The sequence below is a fragment of the Condylura cristata genome, unplaced genomic scaffold (genome assembly GCF_000260355.1).
Source record: "Condylura cristata isolate star-nosed mole 26May11 unplaced genomic scaffold, ConCri1.0 scaffold00008, whole genome shotgun sequence".
Taxonomy (NCBI): domain Eukaryota; kingdom Metazoa; phylum Chordata; class Mammalia; order Eulipotyphla; family Talpidae; genus Condylura; species Condylura cristata.
The window spans coordinates 37,886,832-37,906,462 of NW_004567109.1; the positions used below are offsets into that span (position 1 = coordinate 37,886,832).

Consider the following 19,631-nt stretch of genomic DNA (forward strand, 5'->3'; position numbering starts at 1 on the left):
TGCAAACATTTAATACAAACATTCACAAATATTACATGTTGCCAGGCCTTCTCACAGCCATGTATAAAATACAGGTAAATAGATACCAACAAGCCTGTACAGCCTGTGGGAAAAGGCCCTACATCCAAACACTATGACAGTTCAATTAGGGGAAGCAGCAAGCTGATTTTAAAAAATAAGAAAAACACAAAAATTCTATTCCAAAACTATCTGAAACAAATACTGTGTGTTTGTGTGTGTGCCTGACTACAAACCCTGGTACTAATAAGAAATGAAAGCTAAAATGAAGATCATTTGCCCTGTATTTATGATCAAAAAAATTAAGTCAGTCAACAATTAATTCAAATCCCCCATGCTTGTAATGCAAGAATAGAAAACACGCCTCTTTTCAGAGTCCTCTGAACCTCTTCTCAGACAAATTAAGGGTAGAACATGAGCCTCAGAGCTGATATTCAAACACCTACAAAAAAAACTTCATTTTACAGATAAAGAAACCAAAGCTCAGTGTCATGAAAAGACTTAATTACAGATTATCAGATCCCCAGAAGGAATCCAGGCACATGACTCTAAGTTAAGCAGCAATGTCTTAATCCAAAGATCAAATGAAGCACCTGAGGTCAGCCATGTTTCTCCCTTTCTCTACCCCCACACTTTTAGGCATTCTCCAGGTGAAGCAGGAATGATGGTGGAGATGTGGTATATGAACAAAGGAAGTTCTACAAACTGAAGTTCACACATCTGGAGTAATTGTATCAGCTTGGTGTTTTTACTGGAAGCAGGCTGCCGACAAATGAGGATGATCCAGAATTAGATAAAATCCAAACAGAGAGAAACTACTTCTGATTGAATTAACTATATGCAAAATAAACTACCAAATTATAAGAAATGATACAAATGTTCCATGAGTAATATTTCAATAATGAAATTTAATATAGCTTGGATGGAAATGGATATTTTAATATAAAACATGAAGAAGACAATGGATCTAGATTTTCATGGAGAATGAAGACATTGATAAATACTTCCTACAGGGATTTATTGCTGCTTCACACTGGATGAAAATAGCTTTGTTTTCTTCTTCCAGATGTTTGCTAGTATAGACTAATTTGATGCAGAGAATACATAAAGTTTTTGGCACAGGCAGCACAGTGGTGCTTTCTGGACACTTACACACTACTTGCACATTAAACACAGCTGAGAAGAAAATTAATCCTTTACTCTGCTTTTATACTATAGACTTAAAGTTAGGTTGGCTTTCCTTTTTAAGACTTTCATCAGAATATTTTTAGTGAAAGGAACAAAACTGATTGCAGGAACTGAAAAAAAAAAGGCAAACAAATCACATTCATTTTGTTTTATTAAATCAAGAAACAGGCTTTGATAGCCAAAAGTTGGAAGCAACCTAAGTGTCCAATGACAGATGAATAAACAATACATGTTATATAAAGTCAATGAAACATCATTCTGCTTTAAGAAGGCAAAAAATTCTGACACACACTATAACATGGACAAAATTTGAGGGCATTATGCTAAGATAGAGTAAGTCTATTACAAAAGGAAATATAATGCATCATTATAATTATATAATAAGGTACCTAGCATGATCAAATTCATACAAACACAAAGTAGAAAGGCAGTTGCCAGGGGCTGGAGAAGGGACTACAGGGAGGCTGGTGTTTAACAGAATAGAGTTTCAATTCTGCAAGATGAAAAGAATCTTCAGATAGGCTGTGTAATAAGTGAATGTACTTAACACTACTGAACTATAAAGATTATTAAGATGGTAACTCTTTGTAAACTGCCAGTTTACAATGTTAGGGTAACATCTTTGTCTTTATCTAAAATCCTCTCATTCTATGTGGTTCTATTTATGTGCCCTGACTGACCCTTATCCATGACTCATGTCTGACCAACCACTGTCCACCTATAGGAACAAAGGATAACCCAATCCAAGAGTTCTTCTGAAATTTGATAAATGAGAGCCAGAAGACATCATCTTGGGGTAGTCAGTTCACTCTCAAGTCATTTGGAGAAAACCATTGTAGGAAGGAATAGGGACCAATGAATGAGACATAGTAAAACAAAAAGGACTCCAAATGAAGGGATGACTCCTTGACACTTACTGGATCTCATAGATTCTGCCTCTCACTTCCTTACAATAATTTCATTATATATAGTCTTATAAAACCCAAACTCTTTCTTGTTTACCCTCTAGTCAAAAAAAAAAAAAAACCTAGCACTATCAACAGAGAAGTAATTTTATAAAGTAACTGGTTGCTAAACAAGAATTTTCTTTCCACTGCACATTTTGAAATTTTATCTGCAGTATCACATACCTTTTCCTTAATTTAGTAAGGATTATTTCATCTTTAACATGATTTTTGCAGCAAGTAAATATATCATCTAGTGAGACCAGAATACTGTATTTCTGAAGAAAAAAATTTAAAAGTCATTATCAATATAAATCTACACTGGATCATATGCATAAATAATGCATAAAAGTTTTAGGTAGAAATACAAATTTAGAAACATCTGTGTTTCTAAATTACCTATGGTAATTTAAGAAGTGCCTAAATATTATCCTGAAATGGAGGCTTTGGATGGCATACACTAATTATAAAGTCAAAGATCAGAAAGATAATGCATAGACAAGATCCTTTATCTATGCCTTTCTTTTAAGAACTTTGCCCTTTCCGGTTCTTCAATGCAGTGCTCCATTAACTATAATTTCCCTTGATTTAGCTTTCACTAATTATTAACAGGGCTTAATTTTATTAAATACAAATCCAGTCAACAAACTGTCTAGGGATAATGACTGCTGTATGGACCAAAAGGCAAGAAAGAAGGAATAAACAGATAAAGAAGGAATATGCTGAGCATGGTGGTAACTGCAGACTGTATTTCTGACAATGTAAAGAGGCTACCTATTGCAAAGCTGAGAATATCAAACCAGTTTCATGTCTAGACTCTGAAAGGCTCACAATATAAAGCTTCACAGAGATGCCTGAAGCAAAATCTTAAAAGTGAGTTGCACTCCCCAAGGAGTGTAGTTAAGAACATGTTAACACAAGTCTTTGCAAAGATAAAATAGCTTTGTTGATTTCATTGATGCTAACCTAACCAATTAAAAAAAAAAAAAAACTCTGGGTATACTATGCATGTGAAATCTTTATAACCACCAAACAGCACAAGCTCCATCTTCAGAAATTCTGGGGAGCTTTTTTCTTTATCATTAAAGGTTAACAGTATTTTTAAAAGATTTTTTTTATTATTTATGCATATAAGAACTGGGGTGCAGGAAAGAAACGCAGGGAGTGAGAGGATTCACCAGAGACAGAGTGGGGAACAGAACTGGCAGGCTTAAGAAAAATGTCAGGCCTCCCTGAAGGCACAATGGATTAAATCTCAGAACTATGAAGCTATCTGCAGCCACTACTGCAAGTGTTACATCCCTGAGAAGAGAGCTGACCCACATGGAGTAGCAGACCTTTCCTGTTTCACCAGCTGCTCCCCTTAACAATGTATTGCAGTCAATCTGCCTGTGTTGGTCCCTTGCACCTCTGGCCTACATCCCAGCTCCTGTATGCAAAAATAAATAAATGTTTAAAAAAAAAAAGAAGAGTGGGCTTTCCCTGGTGGCACAGCAGGTTAAAGCATACCACATGGCAGGCACATTTCCCCAGAGGTGATCCATATGGCTGGCCCACGCCCTCTCCCCTCAGCAGTGTACTTCATTGATCTGCCTGTTCTGCTCCCCACTCTCTCTGGTAGGGTAGGGTCAAGAAAAAACAATTTTACTCACATAAACACTACACCTTTTATAACATCCAAAAAAAAAAAAATAGCTAGATCCTACAAATCCTCTCTCAGTAATCTCCATCCTACCCATAAATACATCAGACTTTTCATAATTATTTGCATATATGGGTATTTGGCTTCCTAAGGTCTACATCTGACTACCTTTTATGTTATCTTATCACTCAATCACAAATACAGAAGGATGCTATATAAACCATTAAAAAGGTGACCCACAGAGGTCCTGGACAAGTCACGTAAGAGCTGGAGCTCTTAGTTTTCTCCATTATAAAATTGGGCAAGTGGCCCTCCCTGGTGGCGCAGCGGGTTAAAGCACTGCACTGAGAAGCTGGAGCCACTTCCGCATGAGTTCGATTCGCACCTGCCCCGGAGGAGATCCACATGCGTGGCAGACCTCTCCTGACCCGCCCGCTGCTCCCCTCAGCAGTGTACTTCGTCGGTCTGCCTGTTCTGCTCCCCACTCTGTCTCTGGTGAATCCTCTCACCCTCCGCATCTCTGGCCTGTACCCCAGTTCTGTACGAATAAATAAATCTTAAAAAATAAATAAATAAAATAAAATTGGGCAAGTGTTATGTTATACATGTTATAAAACTCTTTCAACTCAAAGTTCTAAGATTTTATGATCATTATGTGCTATAAACCCATAAACAGCATTTACTAGAAAATGTCTATATACTTGGGAGAAAATATGCTGGGGTTCATAGCAGACCTGTCTCCAAGATCTCTCAGAACCATTAGAGCTATCAGTTCTAACCGGAAAAGAAAACAAGACTCTAAGCCAAGAAGGAACCTGTTTGACTGCTTTCTTTGCCTCCCAATAAGCAAAGTGATATCCTCATAAATGTCTGATTTTCAAATACCTTTTAAAATGTCTGAATTCAACTTAGCAGAAAAGCAGTATTTTCATCTGAATGGTAACTTATATGGCAGTATTCCTCTTTCATTGTTGCCTGACCCTTACAACACTGATTTCTGTATTGAAATATATCAGACATGTGGCTCTCCTGGTGGCACAAGGGGTTAAAGCACAGCACTATGAAGCTCTCTGAAGCCACTGTAGCGTGAGTTCAATCCCTGGCCAGGGAGCTGACCCACATGGCGGGCAGCCCTCTCCTGACCCACCCACTGCTCCCCTCAGCATTGTATTTCAGTGATCTGCCTGTTTGCACCCAACCGTCTCTGGTGAATCCTTTCACACCACTCCCACACACACACCACACACCTCTGGCCTGTACCCCAGTTCTGTAAGCATAAATATCTTCCAAAAAAAAAAAAAAAAAAAAAGGACATATACCAGACATGCAGAAAAGTATAAAGTACTGATTTTTTTAAAATAATAGTTTATTTTTACATCATTTTGTGCATTTTTTCATGTCAGTTGTAATCCCCGTGGGCTTCCCATCACCAAATAACCCATGTGCCATCACCATAGTCCAGAAAGCACTGATTTTTAAAGAGGACTAAGTAGGTCTCTTCATAGGGTTCCCACTATATGCTTAACAGAAGGATAATGGTTGGGAATACAAAGGTCAATCACCAATAAGGGCAGACAGCTAAGTAAATAAGCACAATTATGTGTGTACATTCCAGAATGTGCCTGATATAGGCATGATACATAAATCTTTGAAGTACACCAATGTAAGTAACCCACTCCAACAAATACAGTAGCAATCTCTACTTTATAAACAGCACTGTTGTTTAGAAAATTTATTCCCACTTGGTTACTTGAGATTTGAAGCACATTTCCCCCCTCACACACACTGTTATAAATGTGGTTAAGGTTTCCAAGTCAACACACAAAAGGCCAATTTAACACAAAGTATCTGAAACACTGTACATCTGCCCTGCCAAAAGAGCAGAAAACATTTCAGAAGAGAACTATGAATGATCTTATCATCTAGAAGGCTGGAGTTTAAGGGGAGCACAATATAAGAATAAGAAGTGCAAATGGAATATTGAGATACCTACAAGCTTTCAGGCAACTAAGCTCAGGAATTTTGAGACCAAGGGCCTGGTAAAACCTACTTCAATCAAATCCAGGTTTTCCCATGTTAAAAACCCAGTGCCTTTAAACATGCTATTTACCCATTCCAAGTTTCGGTTTACTGATGGTTATTTCTGGCAGACAAGCATTCAATAAACAATGATGTTTGGCTTTTTGCATTTGCTTAATACGGTATGATTTTCTCTTTCCATCTTCCTATATATAAAAGATTCCTCAACACAGCTGGCTTTATCAATCATTATTAGAAAATGTTAAGTTGTCATATAAAACAAAAACGGGTTTGTTTTTTTTTTTTAAGTGTCTAGGCAAGACGTAGTAAAGAAAGTACACTATGAGAGTGCATTACACATGAGAAAATGAGACCTTAAAAACAAAGTTAATTAGGATGGGACTGAAGACAAGGAAACAGATAGGTATATCATGAACTAAGGAATTCTCTGATGAAAAAAAGATGAGGGGAAATTCCTAGATCATTTATGGAATGTCTACATAAGCAGGAAAACAAGGATGATAACAAAATAGTGGCAAATGCTCATGGGTTTGTATCTATACACATGTGCTCACTTAATCCTTATAGCCTTATAAGGTAGATGCTATTTATTAAACTTTGGCATGAACAGATTGAAAATTTTACCTCAGATCACTCAGCTAGTAAAATAAATCAGTATTCAAATCTAGGTTCTGTTTCCAGATTTGTGAATCTGAAACACTGTCTTATTTTTGTAGTAATGTAGTAATGAGAATCCTGCCATTTGCACAAGGGAGTTTGTTGCATGAAAATTTCTAATTTAATTAATATTCATCTTGAAAGTTCCCACTTACAACAGGTACACATTACATAATCATTTGCAAACTCCCTGCCAGTGTTCATTTACAAATTCTCTGCCAAGTGGGGATGGGAATGAATAATGAAGTTTTACTAAATGTGCTGACTTGAAGGTAGGGTCTGAAGCTATTCTATTATGTTCTACCTCATTTAACTTTCACAAAACTACCTTTGTTATAGGTACTATTGAGTCCATTTAGCAATTAAGAAAAATGGAGCATCAATTATGAGCTCAAAGTCACAGAACTAATGAGGAGCAGAAGACAGCCTCAGACAGATCCAGATCTTCCTGTTTCCACTGTAGAGTGCTTCTCGTAACACCACATCTGACACACCCACATCCAAACAGGTAAATATGGAATATGTTATATAATAGCCAGATAATATAAAGTAACAGTTAATCAAGATTAATTAAAATTTCAAAAACATTTCATAATACTTAACTTTCTGTAGAACAGCTAAATGAAACCGAAATGCCTATTTTACCTATCCCTACATCCTCCACCCCTCTGAAATCCTTTTATTCTTTATGACTTAGCCTCTAATGATGCCAAATATACAATAGGTGCTTGAAGGCAGTGACATGGTAGGTGTCCTCAAGATATCCAAAATAACAAAGCCAAACATAAAAAGAGGGCCCTCCCTGGTGGCGCAGCGGGTTAAAACACTGCACTGAGAATCTAACAGCTGCTTCCACATGAGTTCGATTCCCTCCTGCCCCAGAGGTGACCACATGGCGTGGCAGACCTCTCCTGACCGGCCCGCTGCTCCCCTCAGCAGTGTACTTTGTCGATCTACCTGTTCTGTTCCCCACTCTGTCTCTGGTGAAGCCTCTCACCGCCCCTGAGCCTCTGGCTTGTACCCCAGTTCTGTGTGCACAAATAAGTAAATCTTTAAAAAAAAACATAAAAAGAAAAAATCTTCTACCCCTGAGGACTAGGCCCCCTAGTCTGTACTAGTGCCCATACACTCTTCAAGAAAAGGCACTGAGCTGGCTCCTACTCATCATCATGCAGGTCTGAGCTCAAAGGTGATTCTGCTCCCACCCACCTACACATTCTTAACCCATTGCTAGTTTTGTTTATTGCCCTTACCCCACCCAAAATTATCCAGTTTGTTTAATATTTTAGAATATTGGCTCCTCTATAGAGAACTTGTCTCTCACTCCCCATAATGTCCCCAATGCCTTGAATAGTGCCTAAAAAGCTGTTCAACCAGCACCTGGGCAGTAGAAAAGAACATAAAAGGGATTAACGCATCTCAGGTAAAACCTGGTCACCCGCAGTTTTAGGAACAGATGTGATAATGCCATTTGCAGAACCTTTGAAAGTCTTCCATGAGAGAGAAGGGAGAGATGAGGAAAAACAGAGAAGATCAAAAAGAGGACAAAGATGCAAAGAAAGAAGTTTTGAGTCTCAGAAGCCAAACAGCAATGGGGTTACAAGACAGCTTTAGGAAGGCATGGTTAGCATTAAATGTTTCAGATAAAAGGAGCAGTAAAAAGGTGTTAAAACTTGCCATCAAGGTCTCTGGTGACCTTAAAGAAAAGTCTACAGAGTGTGAAGGTGGTAATCAGGCTGCACAAGGAGTTCAAGAAGGGAAAGGAGGCTTTTAAGGCATTTGACAGCAAAATGGCAGAGAATGGGATGCCCCCAGGAATAGCACAGAGGGGGATGAGATTCTTTTTTCTTTCTTCTTTTCATACAGTGACTCAAGTCCCACCATGTCATTGTCCTGCTTTAAAGTCTTCAATTTTCCCTGCTATATTACAAAGTCCAAAGTAAGATGGCCCAGAAGGCCCTAATTGATCGTATTCCTGCCTACCTCACCAAACTGCATCTTTGTTCTTTCTGCGTCAGTTATATAGTGCTGGGTCCACTGCAGGTCTGTCCTTTCAAGTGTGGTTTCCTACAGCTGGAAAATCACCTCTTAGCCTGGATAACTCTTTCACTCTTCAGACTTTGATTTTAAAAAACAAAAACAGGCCCTTCCAGGTGGTGCAGCGGGTTAAAGCACAACACAAAGAAGCATAAGCCACTTCTGCATGAGTTCGATCCCTGCCTGCCCTGGAAGAGATCCACATGGTGAGGCAGACCCCTCCTGATCCACCTGTTGCTCCCCTCAGCAGTGTACTTCGTCGATCTGCCTGTTCTGTACCCCGCTCTGTCTCTGGTGAATCCTCTCACCCTCCGCATCTCTGGCCTGTACCCCAGTTCTGTACAAATAAAAAAAAAACCTGTATCAAAGACCCCCTTTTTTTTTATTAAAGTTTATTTTTACATCATTTTGCACATTTTTTTTTCCATCTAGATTGTAATCCCCGCGGGTTTCCCATCACCAAATCACCCCTGTGCCACCACCATAGTCCCGTGCATTTCCCTCCGTTCCCCCCCCCATTTTTGATCCCATTCCCCACTCCACCCCCACAGAATGTCGGAGACCCCTTCTTATTGTCCCAACTTCTGCTTTATAGCGAACTAGACATCTCTCCTGGTACTTTGCATGACTGCAAAAAACAATGGTATAATTGTTTAATTATATTTTCTACTAGCAAGGAAACTTCCTGTCTTATTTAATATGTTATATATAAGTGCATTTTTATCTCAGTTTATGCAATTATTAATGTTCTACTACCTATGTCCACATTAAGTGGGCCTACAATATATGTTCAAGTCAACAGCTTCCTGTGACCTCCCCATTCATCTAACTACTGTTTGGTCATTCTAAACAATTAAAATTGAATTTTTTGAAGATAGCACAATATAGCAAATGATTGTCCCAATTAGATAAATGGTATACAGCACATCAGTGAATATACCTAAAGCTTTACAAAATGGTGTTAACTGAACAAAACTGGTAAGAATATTAAATGTAGGTATTGTTTGTCTTACCTTTTTAAGCCCATGTCTTGTACCTTAACCCTAAAAATGTGTTTGCAGGTACACTTGGCAGAAGATCCAGTGGACCTCTTGATAAGTCATATCTGTCTGCCTCCTATGTGTGATCCACTAAACTGATTTAACAGCAGGATTTTTCACTGAGAAAGATACATTTGGCAGACTATTTGGGGGTTGGGAGAGGGAAGATAATATTGTCCCTAATTTTTTTCTTTTGTCTTTTCTCTTACCATAATATTTTATTTGTTTTTTTTTTAAAGATTTATTTATTTGTGCATACAAAACTGGGGTGCAGGCCAGAGGCTCAGGGGCAGTGAGAGGCTTCACCAGAGACAGAGTGGGGAGCAGAACAGGCAGATCAATGAAGTACACTGCTGAGGGGAGCAGTGGGCGGGTCAGGAGAGGTCTGCCACGCCATGTGGTCAAATCGAACTCATGCAGAAGAGGCCTTAGATTCTCAGTGCTGTGCTGTAACCCGCTGCGCCACCAGGGAGGGCCCTTATTTGTTTTTTTTAAAAGATTTATTTATTCTTGCATACCTAAGAACTGGAGCGGGGAGGGGAAGAAGATTCAGAGACAGAGTGGGGAGCAGAACAGGCAGACTGACTGAAAATACACTGCTGAGGGGAACAGCAGGCAAGACAGGCTAGAAGTCTTGTGAGTAGTTCTGTCCTGGGATGGAGCTTATGCTGCAGAGGCTGCAAATAGCTTCATAGTGCTGAGGCTTAATCCCAGGCACCATTTACATTGTTTTTTGCAGTTATGCAAAGTAACAGGAGAGTTGTCTAGTTTGCTGTAAATGTAATGGGAAGTCCCCATTACATTTTTTTTTAAGATTTATTTATTCGTACAGAACTGGGGTACAGGCCAGAGATGCGGAGGGTGAGAAGATTCACCAGAGACAGAGTGGGGAGCAGAACAGGCAGATGGATGAAGCACACTGCTGAGGGGAGCAGCAGGCGGGTCAGGAGAGGTCTGCCTCGCCATGTGGATCTCCTCCCAGGCAAGTGGGGATCGAACTCATGAGGAAGTAAGCTTCTTAGTGCAGTGCTTTAACCGGCTGTGCCACCAGAGAGGGCACGGCCCCCATTACATTTTAAATTACACTAATTGAAAAAAATTGTTATAAATTATAGCCTTGCTAAAGTCTGAGTAAATCATCTGTGTAAATAAACCTATAAATGTAATTGTACTTAACTGAACTATTGTCAGTTCTCATAACCTTAAGCCCATTAAAACAAGCTATATTACAAATTGTTGTCTATTTCTACTTCATATATTCAAACCTGCCTGAGTTACTCAATATACCTGAAAATAACAGACTTAAATTTGCTTTTTTTTTAATACCACAATAGGTCATTTTAAGGTTGAATTCCCTCTCACTGCCCTTCCACAAATACAAATTATGGGGTTTTAAGTTTTATAGTCTTTTTTCAACATACAGCTAAATCTTTTGCTGTCAAAACACAAGGGATGAAAATAAAAGTTGCTTTTCAAGCTCATAAAAACTACTGCTGTAGAAATGTGAATAATGCAACATAAATATGAATTTTAAAGTATGACTGGGGAGGGGTGACTTCTTACAGTTTTGTGTTTTCAGTAAATCTTGACTTAGGAAAAGGGGTATATGTGTACTTCGGAAAAGGGGTGGGTGTGTGGGTAGAAGAACAGAGCAATAAAAAGCATTGAGGGGGGCCGCCTCCCTTATGGTGCAAGGGGTTAAGCCTCAGCTCTATGAAGTTATCACAAAAATACAACTACCAGCCAGGGAGCTCACTGACATGGCACAGACTTGCCCACTGCTCCCCTCAACAGTATATTTCAGTCAATCTGCCCATTCTCTCCCCCTCTGTCTCTGGTGAATCCTCTCTCCACCCCAACCCCCACCACTGGCCTACACCCAGCTCTTGTATGCCTTAAGTAAATAAAATAGCTTAAAAAAATAAAACGGGGGTGGCGAGAATGGATGAATATGTATTTAAGAGTTCCTAAGAATTCCTTTAAAGTCTTATAATTCCTTAAGCAACAAAGTTCTCTGGAGCACTATTATGGTTTTATAAGATTTTTAATTTTCACACAACTGGGAAGACACCATTTTAAAAACAGGTGATTCTGCATGTTTAACCTCACCCAGGTGAGTTGAAATTGGTACTACCTTCCCTGCAGATAATCACAGCTCTTCAATTAAGTGTCTCAGAAGCAGCCCCTACTTGCATCACTCAAATTACTCTTATCCTAAAGAGTTAAAGCACCTTTCATGAAGCAGATTCTCACTGATTTTTCACTTTAAAAAGAAACCTGAGGGCCCTCCCTGTGGCGCAGCGGGTTAAAGCACTGCACTAAGAACCTTAAGACAATTCTGCATGAGTTTGATCCCCGCCTGCCCCGGAGGTGACCACATGGTGCGGCAGACCTCTCCTGACACGCCTGCTGCTCTCCTCAGCAGTGTACTTCAGAGATCTGCCTGTTCTGCTCCCTGCTCTGTTCCTGGTGAATCCTCTCACCCTCCGCATCTCTGGCCTGTACTCCAGTTCTATATGAATAAATAAATCTTTAAAGAAAAAAAAAAAGAAACCTGAAGTCTGTCCTATTGCTCTGCCGACAGCAGCTTCTCAGCCTAGCCTCACCTCCCACACCACTTGCATACTTTCAAATCGGCCAGCCCCTAAAGTTGCCATTTTCTGCTAACGACCAGAACTATACTGTTCATCTCCATTATACACAATTTAACTTCTTAGTGAGGTTAAATACATACCATGCTTGACAGAGGTACCTTCACTTTGGTAGGGCACTTAGAATGGAGTGGCCCTTCCAATGAATAGCCCCACCTGAAATGTTTCACTTTTTGAGTTATGGTACTACTCCTTATTCACTTCCCAAATTAAAAGCTTTCACCGCTTGCTTCAGAAAATGAGCCTTTCTACTTTCATACTCTCAACCACTCCTACTGACTTGAAGGTCAGTTAGACAAACTGTTAACCAATCATAAATTAAAATCAAAGTAAGTTTTAATCTATTGTAAGAAAAACATATATGGACTGCATGGCATCTATTATGGCTCTAAGTATCTCCTATTTCCTAATAGTCTTCTGAATAGTTGACAAGTAGTGGCTAAGTAAAGAATATTTTGTGATGAGGGAAGAAGCACAATGATCAGATGAAACTGACCCTTTACAGAACTTTCAATGTGTCATCTGCTAATATTATTCTTAAACTCAAAAACTATGAATGGCTTCCAGTTCACACAACACAGGCCAAAGCCCCTAAGGTCACTGTGCTCACAGACTTGAGTCTTTGTCTTCAAAATCTGACCCCATTCTGCATATCAAGCCCCACCAGCTTAGGCTGTATCCCAGGACTCAGATCTAGTACAAAGGAGCCACCTTCAACTTTGTCTCTCTCTCTCTCTCTCTCTCTCTCTCTCTCTCCACACACACAACTTGAAGGTCAATTAGACAAACTGTTAACCAATCATAAATTAAAATCAAAGTAAGTTTTAATCTATTGTAAGAAAAACATATGGACTGCATGGCAGTCCACACACACACACACACACACACACACAACCTTTGTGCCTTTGCTCATGCTGTAAATACAAAGAATGAGCTAATTAATCTGTAATATAAAAGGGTGGTTGGGGTTTTGTAGGGGAGCAGTTACTTCTTAATTCTCAAGACTTTAAAGGTGTGCCATAAAGTTTCTAGGAAGCATTTTACAAAACCATGGTGGCCATGATAGACATTTCCTATTTCTGCTTACCTTGCAAGAACAGTAAACAAGGTTTTCCATAATGGGAGAAAAACTATCCCTACCCCATTTTAAACTTAAGAAAAAAACCTTAGTATTTTATAAGTTGATAAGCTGTATTTCAATGTGCTGGCCCAAAAGAGTGCTCACCTGCTGGGAGGTGATGTGACTCATTGCCCAGATCAAAAAATTGCCATGGAAGACAGAACTAAGATGCCTGACTCATGGTTTGATAGACAACATTCAAAAGCATGGTGTGTGTTCAGTTTGTTACAGTTCTAGACCCAAATGCTAGCTGCACCATGACTTGGCAAAAGCAACCAAGCAGCCAATCAGACTATCAATTTGCATTCTCTGCATTTTTTTCTTCAACTCCATAAATACTATCCATAAATACTACTCCACAGAAACACCCTCCTGATGTGAGAGTCTCCACCTCAGTCTCCAGTCTGCTGCCAGGTAAGCTCACACTAAAGCGGTTCTTTTCTCAAAAGCTGGTGGCACCAGGTCTTTTGATTTCTTTGTCCTTGGATAGCAGGTCCAAGCTCAGCAACACGATCACTATGCAGAATTCACTCCATTTGTATGTGTATAATCTGCAACTGAGAAACTGAAAGCACAAGTCCAAGGGTCTTCAAATAATTGGCAAATTCTAGGAAGGGTAAGACTTTTTTACCTGTTTTGTTGTGTCTGTCTATTCACTCCTGAGATTCATAGTAAAAGCACAACAAATATTTACTAGGTGAACAAATGAATGACCAAAATGCTGTGTGAATATTTCTGTAAAGTAATTTCAGTTACCAAAGATTAAAAATACCTAACAAAGACCAGCTCTGTGTTCTAGTCAGGCTTAAAGAAACTTTCGTTTTGCTTCTAAAGCAGGTCTTGCCTCAGACTGGGCAATTTACTCAAAGAGCACCAAGGAAAAATGTGTGCCTACTGCCAGCTGTTAAGAATCACAGATCATAAAAACTTAGAAGTAAATACATCACGGAAATGAACTTAAATGTTTTATGTTTTCTTACTGCCTTAAACTGCCAAAAAGGCTAGTTTACTTTAGAGGAGAAAATACCCATAGGAAGTAGTTTCCTACCCCTGAAACCCAGTTATTTCAAAGATAACTGTTAAAACCCTATGTTACTATAGGGTTTTTGAAACAGGAAACAATAGTGGCACACCTAGCTGAGGAAAGGGGAGAACAAGCAGCAGAAAGGAAACAACATGCTGAACAAGAACATGGCTTAGAGGTTAGCCTGAAAAATATAAAAACAGTGAAATAATTTCTCTATTTACCTATAAATAGTAATTATTTAAAAAGAGAAAATAAAGGGCATGGAAACAGCACTCTCCTTGGTCACCTGCCTTTCCTCTTCCCCCCACTGTTAACATCTTCTTACTTTAATGCCTCCTGTAGAAAAGAAATTGATAGTAACTTGATTACCCTAAATAGGGTAGGGAATAGACCATGGATAATGATCCTTCATTTTCTACTTTCCTGTATTTTCTGAAATTTTTTCTAAGTAAGTTTTCCCTCTTGTTATGAGGGAAAAAACATCTTTAAATTTAAAGAAGTCATACACCTTAAAAGTGTATGTCCTAGTAATAAAAAAACTAGAGAAATCCTTTACCCAAATAAAGAGACAACTCAGTAATAGCAAACCATCCAATCTTTTCACTCACTGTCTTAACCCTTTTCCACCTCAACTGCCAATATACCTAACATTCATTTATCCAAAAAAAAAGTGTGTCTTCAAAACAGTTAAAATTTATGCAGTACTCCACAGTTGGCATACATTATTTAGCTGCTACGCCCCCCCCCCAACAAGTCTGTGAGATAGCCCATGTCAGTATTTTTATTTCTGCTTTACAGGTGAGGAAAATATTGCCATGACAGAAACCAGGGCCTCCTGGTTCCCAGCTGTTATTTCAATTACAGAATTTCTCAACCCCGGCGCTATTGATATTTAAGTCAGATAATTCTGTTTTATAGAGCATAGCAGGATTTTAACAATATCCTTGACCTCTTCCCATTAGATGCCAGTAATATTTACCCCTCCTACCCATCCCCCCAAGTTGTAACAACTAAAAATGTCTCCAGGAACTAAAAATATCTCCTTGGGCATAATCATACCCAATTAAGAACTACTGGTCTAAAAGAATTTGCAAGATTCTTTCTGGCATCTACATTCTGTGACAAAACTCTACATATCACTGAGCCAAAATAAATCACAGTGTTATCAGATGCTGTTTGTTCAGCTAATTAAGCAATTCCCAATCCACTTAAAATAACCTTTTAACTGGAAATTTTCTTGTACAAATATTCACATCTCAAACGATAAATCTAAAAGCAAAGCACTATCTCATTTTAAAATAAGGATATACATAATGAAGACATGTAATGATATATGTGGGCTTGGGGTAAAAAACATTTAGAGTAAGATAACAGATGTTTTTGCTAATAAACCTTATTAATGCTGTTTTACCTTAGCATTCCCTCTATAAAAATGGATATAAACTAACACACAGTCAACACTTGTTTCAGCTGGGTTTCTGTTTAAATACATGTTAAGACAAGGTTTTCAGAAGAAATCAAATAACTCTGGAACATTATTAGAGGTTGTGGTCTGCAGCTGAAACCACTAGTGTTTGTGAACCCAAAAGTTAAATTGGTAGCTCTCACAATCCTCTTTAGAAGCACGCAGTTTGTTTCTTCACACCACTTAATCTAAGTCTATCTCTGCAAAAGTAACTCCATCCTAAAAATTCCGTTTCACCAGCTTTTTAGAAAATACTTGAACTGAAAATACTTGAACTTGAAAGATCTTTGCAACATGTTAAAAGATTTTTGCAAATTGTTAGTTCTGTAAAGATCGGATCCCAAATGGTCAGTATGGCATTAGTCAAACAACCAATTTACTACCTAAATTGCAGCAAATTGAAATGAAATTCTATTTTGAATATGCATGATTTATTTTGTCCATATAGGTTTAGTCATCCACTCTCACCATTTCCCAAAGGAATACTATGAAATAGTAAAGTATTTAAACTGACCTTTTCCAATGCTTCAATTGGAGTGTCACAATGCAATCTTAATAATTAAAAAATACACTTTGCAGCTGTTTACAGAAACTAAGTTATAGAGACCATAGTTAACGGGATAAGTAGAATTAAGAAGAGGCTGTGCTTATTTGTAACGTCCATAATCATTCAGTTATGATGTACTGATGTCTTTTCATGTAACTGGAACCTATACCGAGGAGACATTTTCTCTGTATTACAAAACATACTGTACCCGAAGTGTCTCGTACTTCATGGTCTCCATTAACCTTCACCACAAAGTACAAAAGAACACATTGATCCTTCAATGAAAACAACTCCCTGATCTTGTAAGATACAGCATGACCAAAAACAAAAGCAAGAAACACCACAAAATGGGGCTATAGAAAGGGAGGAACAGAGATTTAATCCATAGTTTTTTTCCCCCACTGTCTACCTCCATAACTCAAATCCTTTTCTCAAAGCCAACAATCAATGACATCACATCGAATTGCTGGTGCAATACATACATCACTTAAATATCCATGGATTAATTTTAATACTTTCCTCCCCGTCAAAAACAATGACAATTTTATACTGATGTAAACTGCCACCACTGAGGGAAAATCGTGACTTAAAAGCATGTTATCGAACCAGGAGCAGAAGACACCTTATAGCCACGGATTAAGAGGCACGGGGCGTGGGGTCCACTTCCCCCACAGAAAATACCCAGTCCAAAAAGAAGTGCGCACAAACACCCAACAATCATCACACCTTTTATCTATTCTTCCTAAAGGAAGTCCCTGGTAAACACACAACTAATAAGTGCATATCTCTAAAGCCTAGGTTGTGACTTGAGCGGGGTATTTACTAATCCTGCTAAAGAGATATCTCCCTCTGATGCTGGCGACCGTGGATGGGGTTTGAGCACTTACACGGGGGTTCAGAGGCCAGCCCCAGTTTCAGGTAATTGGTCTCTCTCCTGTAGGATTAGCAGTTCCCTGGGGATTCACAGAATTCCTCTTCCCAGTCCTTTCCGTCAAGGTGCGTCTCCCCGCTTCTCGCAAGCTGCCCGGGGTCAGGTTCCCAAAAGAATCTAAAAGGGGAGGGGGCGTTTCCTGAGTTCACAGATGACCTCCAGCTACAGACGCTGACCCAAATCCCAGAAACTTTTCCTCGGTGAAATGGCAAAGACAACAGCTAAGATCCTCGGCCTCCGTCCGGTGGTCAGGGGGGAAAAAGCCTCCGCCTTCTCCCCCACCCCCCACCCGCGACAATTCTGCCAGAGCTGGCGGTCAAGTTCTTCGTGCAACAGCAAGGGACGTCAGACCTCAAGCCCGCGCCTGTAGCTCAGGGTGGTATAAACAGGATGTCAGAGTGTTCCAGTCTTGTTTATGAAAACTTGGTGTGTGCGTCTGGGGGAGGGGGCGGTGAGCCTTAACCTTTCCCCTCCCGGCCTGGGGCCCCTGTCCCTCGACCTCCCCGACACCAGCCGGCTCTACACAACTGGGAATCCCCCTTCTTCCCGGTTCGCGCCCTCACGCCCCCACGCTGCCGCGGCCACCAAGTCCAACACCGGCAGGCGGAGCGGCTCGGGCTTCGTGGGGCGCGAGGACTCCAGAGTCGCGGCCGCGTTTCCCGCCGGCGCCCAGCTCCGGGTCCCGGGTCCCCTGCCCAGTCGCCAGCGGCCGCCCGGGCTTCTCCACCTCCCGGTGATGACACTCACCACTTCCGTGTGCGCCAGGGCCAGGGGCTCCGGATCGCAGCGCTGGTCGGGGTCTGGCGGCCTGCTTTCGGAGCAGCCAGCCCCGGAGGGCCACGGCGTGCGCGCGCCCCTGGCTGAGGCGAGATCGTGGGTAGGACCACCAGGGCTTCGGCAGAGGCCCGCACAATCTGCGGCTCCCGGTCACTCCGCCGCTGTTGCGGCCTGCGTTTCGCGACGCACCCGCCTCCCGCCCCGCCCCAGCCCCGCCTCCCGCCCCGCCCCAGCCCCGCCTCCCGCCCCGCCCCACCCCGCGACGGGCCCCGCCTTCTCGTGACGTCATGCACGGCAGCCCCGGAAAGCGGGAGGGGGCAGCGGTCGAGACCGCGGCACCGCCCACGCGTACAACCCTGCGACTTCAGCCTTCCGCCCCGCCCCCATCCGGCCGGGTTTACGCCCACTCCTCTAACTCGCCTTTCTTTTTTTTTTAATTTAACGCGTCTTCTAGAAACACTAATCAAGGGATAAGAGGTCAGCCCGCAGAAAGTAGAATTGTCAAGATTTAGCCAGGGATTGACCCCCTCAAGTTTGGAGCTTGGAGTGGCCTCCACCACATCTTTGTGCACTGCTTTCATCACAAGCTTTTGGAAGAAATTTGTGAGCTTAATAAAAAATAAATCCTACAACTATGACAAATCCTTCGCATCTAACTCAGACTATTTAAAAAATGCTTTTAAAATATTATATACAATAGTAAAAAAAAAATCTAATAAAAACCTTTGTTGATACCTAATGTTTGCCCAGCGGTTTTCATTTTCACTAGTTATCCCTCAAAAGTAGATAGGTGCTTCTTTTTTTTTTAATAATATAACAGTTTATTTTTACATCATTTGTACTTTTTTTTTTTTTCATCTTAATTGTAATCCCCACGGGTTTCCGATCACCGAGTCAGGTGCTTCTTTTTACACATGAGGAAACAATTGAGGCTTAAGTATCTTAAGGGCACACTACAGCCAAGATTCACACCCTTTTGCAATCCACAGCCAAATCGTGGAAACGTTACTAATAGTTCTTCAACCCATTCGTTTGTCTTGAGTGTTTAATACTAGGCTAATTTGCCACCATCTGTCACCAAAAGGACCTTAGACACCTCTTAAGCTGTCAGTCCACATCTACTCCAGTCTCTAATTGTATACTATGAGTTTTTAAAAATTCGAATCTGTTGGAGCTGGAAAAGATCATGCTTAGCGAGATAAGCCAGAAAGAGAAAGAAAAATACCTGATGGTTTCGCTCATAGCAGAAGTAAATGGACCAGGCGAGAAAATAATAAGAATAATAAACAGCCATAAAGCAGAGACATTTTGTGGGGGCGGAGTGGAGAGTGGGATCAAAAAGGGGGGCGGGGGGAGAGAAGTACACGGGACTATGGTGATGATGGCACACGGATGACTTGGTGATGGGAAGCCCAAGGGGATTACAATTGAGATGAAAAAAAAATGTACAAAATGATGTAAAAATAAACTGTTATTAAAAAAAAATTCGAATCTGTACCACTCATTCCCAATACTTAAACCACTGCAGTCCCTTCCTCTGAAAATCC

General features: G+C 40.4%; 1 protein-coding gene across 2 annotated transcripts in view; it reads right to left on the minus strand.

The window, feature by feature from the left end:
• JAK1 (Janus kinase 1) overlaps positions 1–18,277 on the minus strand; it is a 107,127-nt gene extending 88,850 nt beyond the window's left edge. The window contains exons 1-2 of one of the 2 annotated variants that reach the window (XM_012722225.1): positions 18,055–18,277; positions 17,264–17,424 (exon numbers count right to left, since the gene is read on the minus strand). The gene's annotated coding sequence lies outside the window, so the exon portion shown is untranslated. The remainder of the gene's footprint in view (positions 1–17,263; positions 17,425–18,054) is intronic. The other variant, XM_004679513.2, reaches the window with a different exon arrangement.
• Positions 18,278–19,631: the final 1,354 nt, after the last annotated feature.